Raw genomic sequence first — 14411 nt, 5'->3', positions numbered from 1 at the left:
TCTTAGTTGATTCTGATGTGCACTGAAGTTTGAGGCAAAGGCAAATTAAAATGGAAGAAGAACCTAACTAGAGAACCATATGGTCCATTTATGCTGTAGCTGAAGGAAGTTTCTATTGCCCTTGCATTTCTGTAAAGGACACAAATCATATTCTTAAGCAACCCTCATACCATTCATTAAAGTCCAGTGAGGCAGTGTTTATTCTTTAAGATATAAATAACTGTATAGAAGGATAAATAAATTTTAAACCAAATACAGGATGCTGTTTTCAAAGTACTTACCACTTGTTCTGGGAAGATCTGATTCAGAAACTATAAAGGAAGAAAAGAAAAATCAGACGCGTGCATGCTTCACGCACAGGGAACCCTAAGCAAGAAATCCACCTCTGAGACATTGCTTTTCTTATAGTTGACTCTGAACTAACGATGTAACAACTGCATGTAACTCAACATCAACAAATCTGGAATCTGTTTTTGAAATTTAATTCAAATTGAAAAGATTTCTTGAGGCTCTAGTGCAATGAGAGGTCTAGGCTTGCTTCTAAAATGCCTCAAAAGTCCACCCTTGTGCCATCTCTTCTCCTCCTTCACAGGCACCCAAGGGTGCTGATTCTTAAAAGCTTAATCATGGCAGAAGATTTTGTACATTTTCTAACCTGGGGACCTGGGGTCATATTCAAGAGTTTTATGTGTCATTTTAATTAATCCTCGTACAACGCCATAGGGAAACTGAGGCTTGGGTAGGTGACCCAAATCAACTGACTAGTAAGTGACGGGGCAGGATTTGTGCTCAGACAGTTTGCTGTTAACCATTTCACTATTCTGCCTCCCAGTATATATACATTTTAAAGTTTGTATTATTTGGCCCAAATCATGGTCTGCAGTTTTGCACAGGCAGGTATGCTCATGCGTGCACCGGACTGGAATAAAAGAGGAATTAGGGAGCAGAAGAAGTTAGCCTTTAAAGCATTGACTGAGGCAGGGGTATTCACTATTTCCCCAAGACCTGTTAACAGTTCTAGAAAAGAAGAGAAATGTGATTATATCCAGAGAGGCTCAGTAAGATGCTGCTGTCCCTGTCTGCCCCTGCTGCCCTGCTGCCTGTGACCCCTGCTGGACACCCAGTGGGGCAGTCTGGGGGACAGAGACCTTAGGAAAGAAGTGTGGCTGGACAGAGACTTGCACGGAAACTTGGGGTCTATCTTATGGTCAGTACGGCACCTCACAAGGAAGGAGCTAAGGGTCCAGGTGGACCCCCTCAGAGAACCTGTCCTACATCTAAAACCCAGCAGGACCCTCCACAGCAGTCCCTCCTGAGTTCTTGGGGATGGCCTTGGGCACCACAATCACCCGGCTCCCAAGTTTGATAGAGTTACCAGAGCTGAGTGTCTGTGTCTCCCAAAAAGCAGTTTCTGTGGTGTCACTCACTGTTGATGTTGCTGAAAATACAAGGAAAAATAGCCAAATGAGAGGTCTTCCGAAAACAAGAATTAAACCCGGACCCACCCTCCCACCATCTAATTCAAGCAGGGGAGAAAGTTGCATTACTCTTTGCTTTGGAGGCTAGCTGGACCCATCATTCATTAATTGATTCACTCAGGGAATATGGACCAGTCTCTGACCGCACAGGGGGCACAGGACAGTGGGGATCCATCCTAGAGGGTAAGGTGTAGTCCTCTGGAGCTCAGAGGCCACCTGGCAGCCAGACTTGCTAACCAGTAACTCTCCATCTTGGTCAATGAGGAACACAGTGGAAGGGGAATGGAAATCTCAAAAGAAACAATTCCTGGGCTTGGGAGAAGGGCAGGAGGAATCCAGAGAGGAGAAGATATTTCAACAAGGCTTAGAAGAAGACTTAGACATACATCAGGAGAAAACAGGGTGGAAGTCGAGTTGCCAGATGAAACACAGGATGCCCAGTTAAATTTGAATTTCAGATAAACAATGAATACTGCTTTAATATAAGTATGTCTACAATATTACATGGGATATATGTATACTTAAGAAAAAAAATTTATCTGAAATTCGAATTTAACTGGGTGCATTGTATTGTTACTTACAATATCCGGCTACTCTAGATGAAACGCATCTCATAGGTGGCAGTAGACAAGAAGTTGTCTTAACTACCCTATATGTAACCCACTAGCCAGATCCACTGAGGCTCTCCATCCTCTCTGTAAACCTACTGAACACTAGGGCTGGTAGGCTAATATCTAGTACACTTGGCATCTTTCACTCCAACCAAGCTGTGTGATCGATTAAAGGCAGATATGAGTCCTGAACCTGTTTATGCTGGTTGTACCTGGCATTAGATTAAATATTAAGTAAATTGATCAAATATGGGTACAAAAAGAAAGATGTCTTTAAAAAAAATAAGGCTGAATGCTTTGGAAATAAAATAAAATAAAGTTGCTAAAAGAAATCAGGTGGGTTAAACAGCAAAAAGTAGAAGGATATGTAAAGTAATAGAACTTCTCCCCTCATACTGCTTTGCAAATGTCTTTCATTTCATGCTCTACTTTAGAGAAACTAAAATTAGAAATTATAGATAATGCCAAATGGACGTAGTTTATGTAAGAAAGACATTGCAGAATTGCAGAAGATCCCTACTGAGAGAAAAGCCTACAGCCACAAATTGGCAAATCAAAGTGTGTTTATATATTTTAAGATAAAATGAAACATTTAAAATGTGTCTGTATCATATTTTATGATTTCCCCATTTTAAACAACATTTTTGAAAAACCAACCAACTACCGGACCCAGTCACGTTAGAAAAGTGTTCCTTTAGAACAACGGCTCTTAAAACGGTTCCCTGAATCAGCAGCACCATCCAGGATGTGGGAATTTGTACAAAATGCACATTTTTAGGCCTCCCCCAGACTTAAGAATTTACCCTGGAGGCGGTGCCCAACAATATGTGTTTTTAACAGGCATTCGAGGTGATTCTGATACACACTAAGGTTTGAAAACCGCTCGCTGTCCTGCAGCAAGAGCGTTTCGACACAGTGATAGATGGAATAATTCATTCAACAATCATTTACTGGCACCTCCTGCATGCTAGACTCCAGGAAGCCGGGGGAATGCTGAGATTACATGATGCCGCCGCCGCTGGTAATTGGCTCTAGTTGTCGAGGCCTGCAGGTAAGCAATGACAGGACAGGGGACTCAGGGCTCTGATTGCCGGACGTCCAGGAGTCTGGCAGAAGATCACGCGAGATTTCCTGGAACGGGACCTGGACGTCCAAGCGGATGTGCGCCAGGCAGAGGGGAGGATGTGGGTGAGAACGAGCTCCGAGGAAGTTAAGACATAATGAATAAACTTTCCTTTCGAAATAAACTCATGAGAATAAAACTACAAACTCTATGTGAAGCTTCGTGGCTCTCTCCTGGCAAATGAAGAGATGAATCGGGTTTCTGGATGGAAGGACTGAATATAGGAAAATCAGTCATTCTAAACTAATTCATAGGTTTGATATAATTTCCATCCAAAGGTTTTTCTTGGATTGATTGGTTCTTTAAAAAATGATTCTGGGGGCTTCCCTGGTGGCGCAGTGGTTGGGAGTCCGCCTGCCGATGCAGGGGACACGGGTTCGTGCCCTGGTCTGGGAAGATCCCACGTGCCGCGGAGCGGCTGGGCCCGTGAGCCATGGCCGCTGAGCCAGTGCGTCCGGAGCCTGTGCTCCGCAACGGGAGAGGCCACAACAGTGAGAGGCCTGCTTACCACGAAAAAAAAAAAAAAAAAAAAGATTCTGAAGTTTATCAGGAAAAATAAATAGGCTAAAAATGACTGGTAAGTTCTTGAAAAAGAAAAAAATACTGATGGGGCAGGGGCAGGGGTAGGGGCAGTGAGAGTGGGGCTGGGAGGTCTTGTCCACCTATGAACCTGGGAGACAGGTGACTTAGGTTCAAATTCTAGCTCTGCTGCTTATTTGGTCTCTAAACTTGGGCAATTCATTAATTCTCACTCAGTCCTAGTTTCCTCATCTGCAAAAAGGTAGTTACACTAACCTACTTCACAAGGTTATTGTGAAGACAAAATCAGAAAAATATATCAAGTGCTTAATATAGTGTTTGCCATGTAGTCAGCATTCAAAAAATTATTATTAGCTCCAAAATATTCAAAATAAAGCCATAAAATTAAAACAAAGTTTAACATTTTAAATAATTTAAAAATTATTTTAGATACCTATTTCACACCAGAAAGCAAAATAATTTTCAGAACAGAAGAACTAGATTTTTTTGAACACACCAAGACAGGAAACGAATTAAATGTTTATCCGATTTCTGTGAAATTTCTAGGTGTTAAATCAACAGGAAATCACAAAGGAAAATAGCAATAAATTTAATTTTGTAAAAATACAAAATATTTGTGTGGAAGAAAATCAAAATTAAAAGGCAAACAAACTGGGAAAATATTTGTCATCAATGTAATGGACAAAGTATTAACATCCAAATTATAGAGACAGTTTATATAAATCAACAAAAATGATACTAGCTTTCACACACACACAATAAATGGATAAAGGATATAAACAGACACTTCAAGGAAAAGGAATGTAAATGGCTTAAAAACATTCGCCTTCACTGTAAGCAAAGAAATGCAAATTAAAATGACTGTACACCGTTTTTCACCCAACAATTCAGTCAAGATTTTTGCGGTATGCGGGCCTCTCACTGTTGTTTGACTTAGTAATTCCACTTCTAAGAACCTAGCCGAAGGAAATCATAATTTACTTAATGTGGACAAAGATGCATGAACAAACATTATCTTCACAGTATTAGCCATTATGATTACAGAAAGAACCTGAAAGGGGGTGGAAGAAATAGGAAGAGGTTAGTAAAAGGGTACAAACTTTCACTGATACCATGAATAAGTTCTCAGGATCTAATGTAAAACATAAGGACTATAGTTGATAACACTGTATTTATTGTACAGTTGGAATTTGTTAAGAGGGTAGAACTTAAATGCTGTCACCAAAATAAAAGATAAAAATGTGAGGTGATAGATATGTTCATTAACTAGGTGGGGGAGAATATTTTCATAATGCATATGCATATCGAATCACCACGAGATACTCTTTAAATATCCTATAAATTTCTTGGTCAATTGTACCTCAATAAAGCTGAAATTAAAAAAAAAAAAGAAGGAGAAAACCTGAAAAAAGTCAGTCTCCAAAATCATGACTGCATGTTAAAATGTTCAGAATATAAACTATAGAAAGACTGTATATGAAAAGATATCACTTAGGGACTTCCCTGGTGGTCCAGTGGCTCAGACTCCGAGCTTCCACTGCAGGGGGCACAGGTTCGATCCCTGGTCAGGGAACTAAGATCCCTCATGCTGCACAGTGACAGCCAGAAAAAATGATATCACTACATACGCACATAATTGGAAAGAAATACATATTTTAACAAAGGTAATCTCGAGTGATAGGATGACGAGAGTTTTCACCTTTTCTCTGTTTTTCTCTAGCTCCTACATTTTCCACACTAACTATGCATTAAAAACTGTGGTTTGAGGCTGAAGGCATGAAATGAGGTGGCAGGTAAGGTAAGAGGCAGATTCTTTTAGGGAAAGAATCTTTTAGGGAAATGGGGTTGTAGCCTAAAAGAAAAGAACAAGGATGAAAAAGAAAAAGAAGATAAGGAAAAAATGATGCTAAGGATAAAGCCGAGAGGCAGGAAGAGGAGAGAAAAAGAAGGAGGGGAGAGGGGAGAGGTAGGGAGGGGAGATGCTCATACCTTTTAGCAATTAGGACATTCCGGCATTAAGCTAAGTGGTCTACCTGTAGTATCTCATTTTATCTTCACAATATCCTTTATGGTAGAATTATTACACAATCTATTCTATAGAAGAGAAATCCAAGGCTTAGGGAAGGAAAACAACTCGTCAAAGGTCACACAGCTGTGACAGAGTGAAACTGATGCTGGAAGTCGAGTGCACTGATCCCAGAGCAAGTGTGCTCACAGCTCAGCTCCACTGCTTCCCAAAATTCAAGTGAAAACACTGAGATTCCATTTCAACTTGTCAGAAAGCAACACAGTCTGAAATAATACTATTTAGTAATGGAGAGGCTGTGGTCAGTATTGTTCCTGATATGGTGTCTGGCTCCCCATAAACTATACATAAGGGAAGAGGAATACTTCACGGGACCTGGCACAGGGCACAGAGGGGATGTTTCAGGGCACAAGCACCCTCTCTCCTGCCCTTCCATTACCATCAGCGGGAGCCTTTGGTAGCCTCCTGGTGATGCACTGTGTTGTACTAAGTGAACAAGGTGTGGTCCCTGCCCTCCAGGGACTCCCGGCATAGCAGGATCTCTAGAAAAATCCACAGATGATCTAGTGTAAGAGTTAAGATGTTATGGGAGAATAAGAATGGCAACCATAGGCACACTGCGTGTGTGTGTGTGTGTGTGTGTGTGCGTGTGTGTGTGTGTGCATGTGTGTGTGTGTGTTGAGAGTACATGTCAGGGTTCCTGGATGGGACAGTGTCCATCGTATTTAAAAAGAGCAGCTAGATTTAGCCAGAGGAGGGGAAGAATAAGACTGTGTTCCAGGTGGAGGGAACAGCGTGAGCGCAGTCACCATGGCAAGAGGCAGCATTACTGCGGGGCCTGAGGTGGGCAGGACAGGTTGCTTTGTACTGTGAGACATCCCGCTACCAAGTGTCCTGGAAAACAGGTAGAACAAATAAAATCATGGGGTGGAAAACAGCAGGGAGCAAGTGGGAACTGAAACCCAGGTGGGGGTCTGGAGAGACACAGGAGGCTGGAGAGGATGGCCAGGCAGGAACGCAGGGTCCCGGTGCCAGGCTGTGACGCTTTGGGACTCGTTCCCGGGGCACGGCCTTGGACTTTACCTCCTTTCTGTAACATTCCGCACCTAGACTGGACTGAGTGACATAATGCCCAGGGGGGGATTTTGCACAGTAAAGACGAGCTGCAGCCAACAGAACTGGCGAGGGAGTAATTAGACGTCTGTGAGGTCTGTTTAAGTGATAACGGAAGTGCCTCCCCAGTCCAATGTCACCCGCATAAGGGCATCTCGCAGCGCCTTAAAGTCCTTCCATTCCATTTCCTCCTTTTTTTCATGGCGTTAATCATTGCCAAAACCCCTGATAAACTGTGAAAAGGGGAAGTACAGGCATTAACACTTTGCTAGGAATTAGTTTGTAAGCAACTATTACTTTCTTATTTTGCAAAACATTGACCTTGAAGAAATGGGACCAAGGGAAGTTGAGTTAAAAGAAATTCTTTCGCAATAACTTTACAAAGTTATAGAAAAGTTGCAGAAAATACAGAGTTCCCATATACTCTTACCCAATTTCCCCTCATGCTAACATCTCACATGACTGAGGTAACTTTGTCACAATTACCAAATCAACAATGGTACATTCCTACTAACTAAACTCCAGACTTTATTGGGATTTCACCAGTTTTTCCTTTTTCTAGGATCCAGTCCAAGATACCACTTTGCATTTAGGAAGTTATGTGAGGAAAATGCCTAGGAGAGTAACAGTGGACGGCACCCAGGCCCCCTCACACCCTCCAGGTGCCAGACACCGCGTGGGTGACCTCAGGTCTATACAACCCTGTGAAGCTGGAACACAACCCCAATTTACCAGTGAAGAAAATGACACTTGCAGAGGCTCCAGGGCTGGTAAATGGTAGAACCAAAGACATTGCCAGGAGCAGCAGGGGTTCCACGGCCCCTAGAGCCCTGCACAAACCTGAGCTCACTGACTCCTTCTCAAGAATTTGTGCAAAGACCGGAGCTGAGAAGAGTGTCTGCTGCATGGGTTCCCCCAGCACAAAGCTCCCCCCGGGGGGCTCCAGCAGTCCTCAGACCTCTGCAAGGAACAGCAGGGGTTAATGGGCCAAAGCCGCTATGCGCTACCCGAATGCCAGCAGACCTCCTCCTGGTTCAAATCCCGGCCCACCGCCCGCAGCAACTGCTGACCTTGGATGGGACACAGAACCTTTCTGAGCCTCAGTTTCCTCATCTGCAATGTGGATACTTAACTCGTTAGCAGATTTAGACAAGGGAAGATAGGTACCCTGTCTCACAGAGCACCTGGTACAGAGCCAGCGCTTTGCAGAGAGTTAATCCTTACGTCTAAAGTACAAATGCAGGCACACTTGTATGTGTGTGCACATAGCATATGTGTGCACATAACATCATGTCAAACCACAAGTTCCCTCAAGCCACGCGTAGAAGCTGCCTTAAGCCCCTTTGTAGATAAGGACATGGCAATTCGCTCCCTGTCCTTTAGGGGCTGACATGAATCCCCTGTCACTTTTCAGAGCCAGTGCAAGTCCAGGGATTAACTTCGCACTCATAAAAGCTGGAGCTAAGAACACTGCCTTCCATTTTCAAATATTTTGATGCAGACGCAATCTCCAGCCCCGAGATTGTCCAGAGCCTGTACCCCCCGAGGTCCTCCTGACAAGAAGGGAAGGTGGGTGTCACCTGTCAGCGTGCTCCTGGGCAGAGACAGAGAGTGAGAGAGACAGAGAGAAAAAAAGAGAGAACTAATAGACAGACTGGCTAATTGTCCTGTTCACTTAGCATCTCGGTAAAATGACATTGAGATTCAAGGTCTCACTGATTTGCCCAGGGCTCTTTCGTGTCCATTTTATCACTTGACACTCTAAGAACACAAAGATATGCTTGACTAACTAAGCTTCAGATCATTTCTCTAGGACTTCCCTGGTGGTGCGGTGGTTAAGAATCCGCCTGCCAGTGCAGGGGACACGGGTTCGATCCCTGGTCCGGGAAGATCCCACATGCCGTGGAGCAACTAAGCCCGTGCGCCACAACTACTTAGCCTGCACTCTAGAGCCTGCGAACCACAGCTACTGAGCCCACGTGCCACAACTACTGAAGCCCATGCGCCTAGAGCCTGTGCTCCGCAACCAGAAAAGCCACCACAAGGGGAAGCCCGCGCACTGCAACGAAGAATAACCCCTGCCCGCCACAACTAGAGAAAGCCCATGCGCAGCGACGAAGACCCAACGCAACCAAAAATAAATAATTTCTTAAAAAGAGAGAATTTAACCACATCTTATAAAAAAAAATCATTTCTCTAAAGTAGTGACAGACACAAATTTGTTATCTTAATGATCTTATCTGTGCTCAGCCACTTGATCTGATTTTGCTCGGTAAATATTAATTAATAAGCCAGACACACCTGCAGAAAGAAGTCACATGATGAGCATTTCCAGGGCAATCTTTTCTGCCCATTTTCATCAGTACACAAACTAAGGGCTTAACCAATGATGACAAAGTTTTAGGACCTCTTAATAGTGCACACTTTTCCTTAATTTCAGGAATTTTTCTAAGACCAGTCAATCATTTCCTTAGTTGAGTAACTCACTGTAGACACTGACATAATGATTGACTTTTTCTAACTACAACCATGGCATTTCTCAGCCAGAAACAAAATAAAAATACTTGCAATTACAATGATTAGCAAAGAATTGCCCCCACCTTTGATAGAAAACTCCCCTTGAGATGGAAAGTCTAGCACCAAGAAACAGATATAATTTGCCATGATTTGGAGTTAGAGCAGTGAAATTAACAAATGTAGTAATTAGATATAATACCTGTAGATAGAACTTGACCCAATAAAAGACATATTTCAAGGATGACTGTGGAGATCCCCATTTTTCTGGGTTCTTCTCAATTTGAATAAAAATGCCTTGCTATTTATAAGTTCCTAGCTATAAGGAGGCGTGTCTTCCGGGGTACTCTATTTCTACTGCTGCCGTAAAGATAAAGGAAGTAAGTGACTTTTCTAACAATCGATGGTTAATCTGTGGGAACAATTTAGGTGTGTTAGATTGATTGTTACATGAACAGTCTGGCTATTGCCCAACTACAAAAGCACTGACATTAGCAATGCAATTTCCACTTCCTTCTAGGTGAACCTCTAAGTCTCTCAAGTGTTCCCTGAATATAGGATTGATTTTAATCTTGGAGAATTTGAAAGAATTTGTGGGAAGACTGCTCCAAGGTTCGGGGCAGAGCAGGATGTGGGCTGCTGAGCAAATACAGGACATGGTGCCAAAGGGGAAAATCATCTCTTGGGGATGATTTGCCCTGGCGGGGAGGTCTCCTGTTGGCCCTTTGCCTTGGAGAAATGAGGATGGCGTCAGTGCAGACGTGACTGGAGAGCAGAAGACGTGAGTGATACCCATGGATTCCACAGGCTTATATTAGCTTTAGCCGTAACCTTCTGCCTCTCTCATGGATTCCATAACCCAGCAGCTGAGAACATGAGGTCTCAAACTGAACCACCTCCAACCACTCACAGTCTTTGATTTCTTGCCCTTGGCATTCACATTGTCTGACCTTTGGAGCTTTGCAAACCCACCACACCTGCCCCCAACCTTGCCCGCAATCCCTCTCTTACATAGAGGGTCCCACGCTTTGGGACCCCCAGTCATTCTTTATCACCAGACTCTGGTTTTACCCCGACAATCTACCAGGAAGGTTTCTTGTCGTTTATTTTTTATCAAAACTCTATTGGTGGTTGGTAACTCTTGGTTAGAAGCATATGGCTTTGTAGGACTTGCCTCTGTTATCGTGGCCTGAGTGAGCCATGTCCCGCCTTTCAGCTGAGATGTGGAGGCTGTGAGAGGACACCTTGGCCTCCTTGCCATGAGCTGTTAACCCCTAGTCTCCTGGTGCTTCATTCTGGAAGTATACCAGGAGCCCATGCCCTGTATTAGCCACCAAGCAGGATTTAGGGCTGGATGTCTGCGTCTGGCTTCATCCACATGCAAGTTACTTTCAACCTTGGATTTCTTTTTTAATCCTATAGCTCTTCCCATCATTCCCAAGTTCCTTCTCTCCCCTTGATGAGAATAGGCAAATTTCTGCAGGATAACCTCACTCTTTTTCATTCTCCTACTTTCAGTCCAACAGTTGATGAGAGTCAGGTGACAAGAGAACCAGGATACACACCTGCTAGGGAAGCCTAAGACCAGACAGCACCGTGGGTTCCTCTTACGGGGTTATGATTGTTTGGATCTTGAAGTGCTGGGCTGAGAATTATTATGAAGCGCTGAGTTTGGGATCATCAAAAAAAGAGTGCTGTGATTGATTCGTAATGCCTGCCCTGAGCACAGCATAGAAAAATGGAGGTAGGAGTATGAAATATCCAGGAGGGAGGAGGGGGTACGAAGTGTCCCTCCCCCACAGAAGCACACTGTCTGGTCTTAGAGACGGACCTGCATGGTGATGATTACAAGAGGGCATGAGTATTAATACAAGTTGCTATGGGAGAATACAGGGAATAAAACGTCAATCAGATGGCAGAAGCAGTTTCTCTAAGGAAGTGAGACTTGAAATATAAGCAGGGGTCATCGGGCAAACAAGGGTGGGAAGACCAGATGAGAAACAGGAGTGACCTTTCAGGATTGTGTGAGAGTGGAGTGGGTGGTGGGGATCCTGCCAGGGGACTGTGGAGGAAACCGCATCAATAGCTCAGCTCAGAGCAGAAAGAACAGCACCATTTCCTCATTTTTGTCATTGTGATGACCCTGTCCTCTCCCCCCTGTGGTTAGCATAAGGATCCTAACACAACAAGGGCTTGTGAGCTCTTTGTTCAGAAGACACCAGGAAGGAGGAAGAGGAGGGAACGTACCTGTCATTTCAAAGCCAGCTGGAGAGGTGTCCAGGTGGAAAGGTGGGCGATGTCAGTGGAGCAGGAAGGCGGTGGGGTCCTGGATGTGCAGGAAGAACACAGTGGGGGCGCAGGCCACCTGCCACCACAGTGTGCGTCCTTCATCACCAGGACCCCACCCTGTCCCAAGGCCCTTTGTGTCCCATGGCCTTTCATCAGACCCTGTTCAGAGTGATCTTCCTCTTGTGTAGAGAAGAGGGTACTGGAGAGACCCACCCCTCTCAGAGGGCCAACCATTCTTTCCCCTGCCCACTGGTTAGAAGCATCTATGTCAACAGCATGTCTGGGTAGAAAGAGCAGAGCTACAGAACTCCATTTCCTAATGAAACCTGACATTAAGAACAGTAGGGAGAAGGAAAAACTCATTAAAGATCCAAGACTCTAGGGCTTCCCTGGTGGCACAGTGGTTGAGAGTCTGCCTGCTGATGCAGGGGCCACGGGTTCGTGCCCCGGTCTGGGAAGATCCCACATGCCGCGGAGCAGCTGGGCCCGTGAGCCATGGCCACTGAGCTTGCGTGTCCGGAGCCTGTGCTCCGCAACGGGAGAGGCCACAACAGTGAGAGGCCGGCGTACCGCAAAAAAAAAAAAAAAAATCCAGGACTCTGCCCTCAGACCCCATTTCTCAAGGACCTTCCCTGGGTGATTATGGTCCCGATGACCACATGCTCTTGAAAACTCCAAAACGCAGAACCAAGCACTGGGCCTCAACGCGGGAGGCCTGGCCTTCACTGGGGAGAATCCTCTGTAGGGGTCCCTCACGGCTTTTTGTAAGAGGCAGAACACTTTCCTAAATGGAAAGTCGTGGGGAAGCTCCAAATATTAACATTAACGTCACTGGGACCGCTCTGAGTGTGGCAGGGGAATCCCTGCCAGCTCAGCCAGTGCCACCAGCCCCTGTCCTCCTAGAGGGCAGCCTGTGGCAGAGCTGGGGGTTCCCTGATGGAGGCCAGCCCCTCCCTTTACAGACCAGGAACTGGAGGCCCAGAGAGGCTCCTGCGGTTGCCAGAGGCTCTGCCCTGATACTGAGCCAGGTCCCAGTGGACGCCGTAGAGCAGGCGCCTGCCCTCAGCTTGGGTCATCTAAACCCCTTTCCTCAGAGGTTGGCTCTACACCCTGCCGGCCACCTGGGTCCTCCCACCCTGTGAGGTCTCTGATCTCTGAACCCGGGAGCCCCGTGACGTGGGAGAGACCTAGGTGGGGAGAATCGGGGGGCTGTGGCCTCTCAGACATCATGCGTCCAGGTACTGGGTCCCAGGAGTCTGTGTGACCGTGGCTCCCCTTTGGGTGTCAGCTTGACCCCTAAAATCTAACTTTACTGTCGCTGAGTAGCCTGACATAATTGTTAGCCATTGTTACCATTGTAACAACCCTCTGGGCACTGTGCATGTGACACCTACAATGTTGCAACATCACTCAGCTTTGCCCTCAGAGAGCCTGTCTTCCCAACCGGGTTCCCAGGGACCCACACCCCACCCCAGCCCCCAGCCTGAGGACCAAGCTGAGTCTCATCCTTTCCTGCTGCTCCTCTGTAATTGGGAGCTTCAAGGCGATCAGGTGTTCAGTCGGCACTGGCTGTTGAAAGTGGCTGTCAAAAGCAGCACCACCCCCTGCCCCTGCCTTCCAGGGTAACCTACAGCCTCGACCAGGGGACACTCCAGGGAGAGGAAGTGACACGCAGAGCCAGGCCAGTGTCCAGGGCGGCAGAAACTGCCTCTCGTGAGAAGGATGGAGAGTACAGGCCTGACACAGCTCTCTGCTCACCAGGGGGCAGTCCAGCTGCAGAATCTTCCAGCAACAAACACAGCCCTCTAATGACCCTAGAAAATAGAAGGCTCACCATATTCTTCTCATCTTTCTCAGGGCAACGCAGAAAGCCCTCACCGTGGTTTACGAGGGCCCGCTCAACCAGCCCCCGTGACCTCTCTCCCCGCAGCCCACTCCGGCAATCATCCAGCCCCAGGAATTTTGCACTTGCTGTTTTCTCTGACTGGAAGACTTTTCCCCCAGAAATCTGTGAGTTCACCCCTCCCTTCCTTCAGGACTTTTCTGACATATCATCTCCTCCGGGCAGACTTTCCTGACCCTCCCTCCCCAGCACTCCCTACCCACTCCACAGCCCTTCTCACAGTCTGGCTTCCTTATAGTTGACTTCTTTATTCTTTTGCCTGTCTGCCCACTAAAACTTAAGCTTCACGAGGCAGGAATTTGTGTCTGTTTTGTTTACTGCTGTATCCCCAGAATCTAGGACAGTACTTAGCACACAGGAGGTACTCAGGAAATATGTGCAGAATGAGTGGACTGAATGAGTGTGGGCCGATCGGAAGAGGAGGACCAGCGCTCTCTACCCAGATGGTTTGAGTGCGTTCTACCTTAACTGGGTGTCAACCACGTGCCGAGGATTATGTTATCCATACATTCGTTCAGTCAACAAATAAGTGCCGAGCACCTACGATGTTCTAGGAACTGCTCTAGGTAATAGGGCTGAAGTTTAAAGCCAGATAGACATGACCCCTGCCCTCCTGGGCTTTATAAACTAGGGCAACACAGACAATAGGCAAGAGATAAATATGTAGGGAGAAACATTTCAGATTGGGATAAGAATTTTGAAGGAAATGAGCAAGGTGATAGAATAGCAAGTACCTGTGGTAGGGAGGGCTATTTGGATAGGGTGGTCAAAATCTCACACTAGCTCAATAACTCCTTCAGAGACTCCTCATCTC

The 14411-nt window shown here is 45.8% G+C and overlaps 1 long non-coding RNA gene across 1 annotated transcript; it reads right to left on the bottom strand.

The window, feature by feature from the left end:
• Positions 1-202: 202 nt before the first annotated feature.
• Positions 203-9731, bottom strand: LOC113623674 (uncharacterized). The gene is made up of 3 exons (XR_003434007.1): positions 9608-9731; positions 1376-1438; positions 203-311 (listed from the first exon to the last, which is right to left on the bottom strand). It is a non-coding gene; the product is annotated as an uncharacterized LOC113623674 (long non-coding RNA).
• Between the last annotated feature and the right edge of the window lie 4680 nt (positions 9732-14411).

This window comes from Aethalodelphis obliquidens, unplaced genomic scaffold (assembly GCF_003676395.1).
Source record: "Aethalodelphis obliquidens isolate GAN/ISIS:26980383/991018 unplaced genomic scaffold, ASM367639v1 scaffold11, whole genome shotgun sequence".
NCBI classification, from domain to species: domain Eukaryota; kingdom Metazoa; phylum Chordata; class Mammalia; order Artiodactyla; family Delphinidae; genus Aethalodelphis; species Aethalodelphis obliquidens.
The sequence above is the reverse complement of the archived record's forward strand: the minus strand, read 5'-3'. Positions and strand labels throughout refer to the sequence as shown.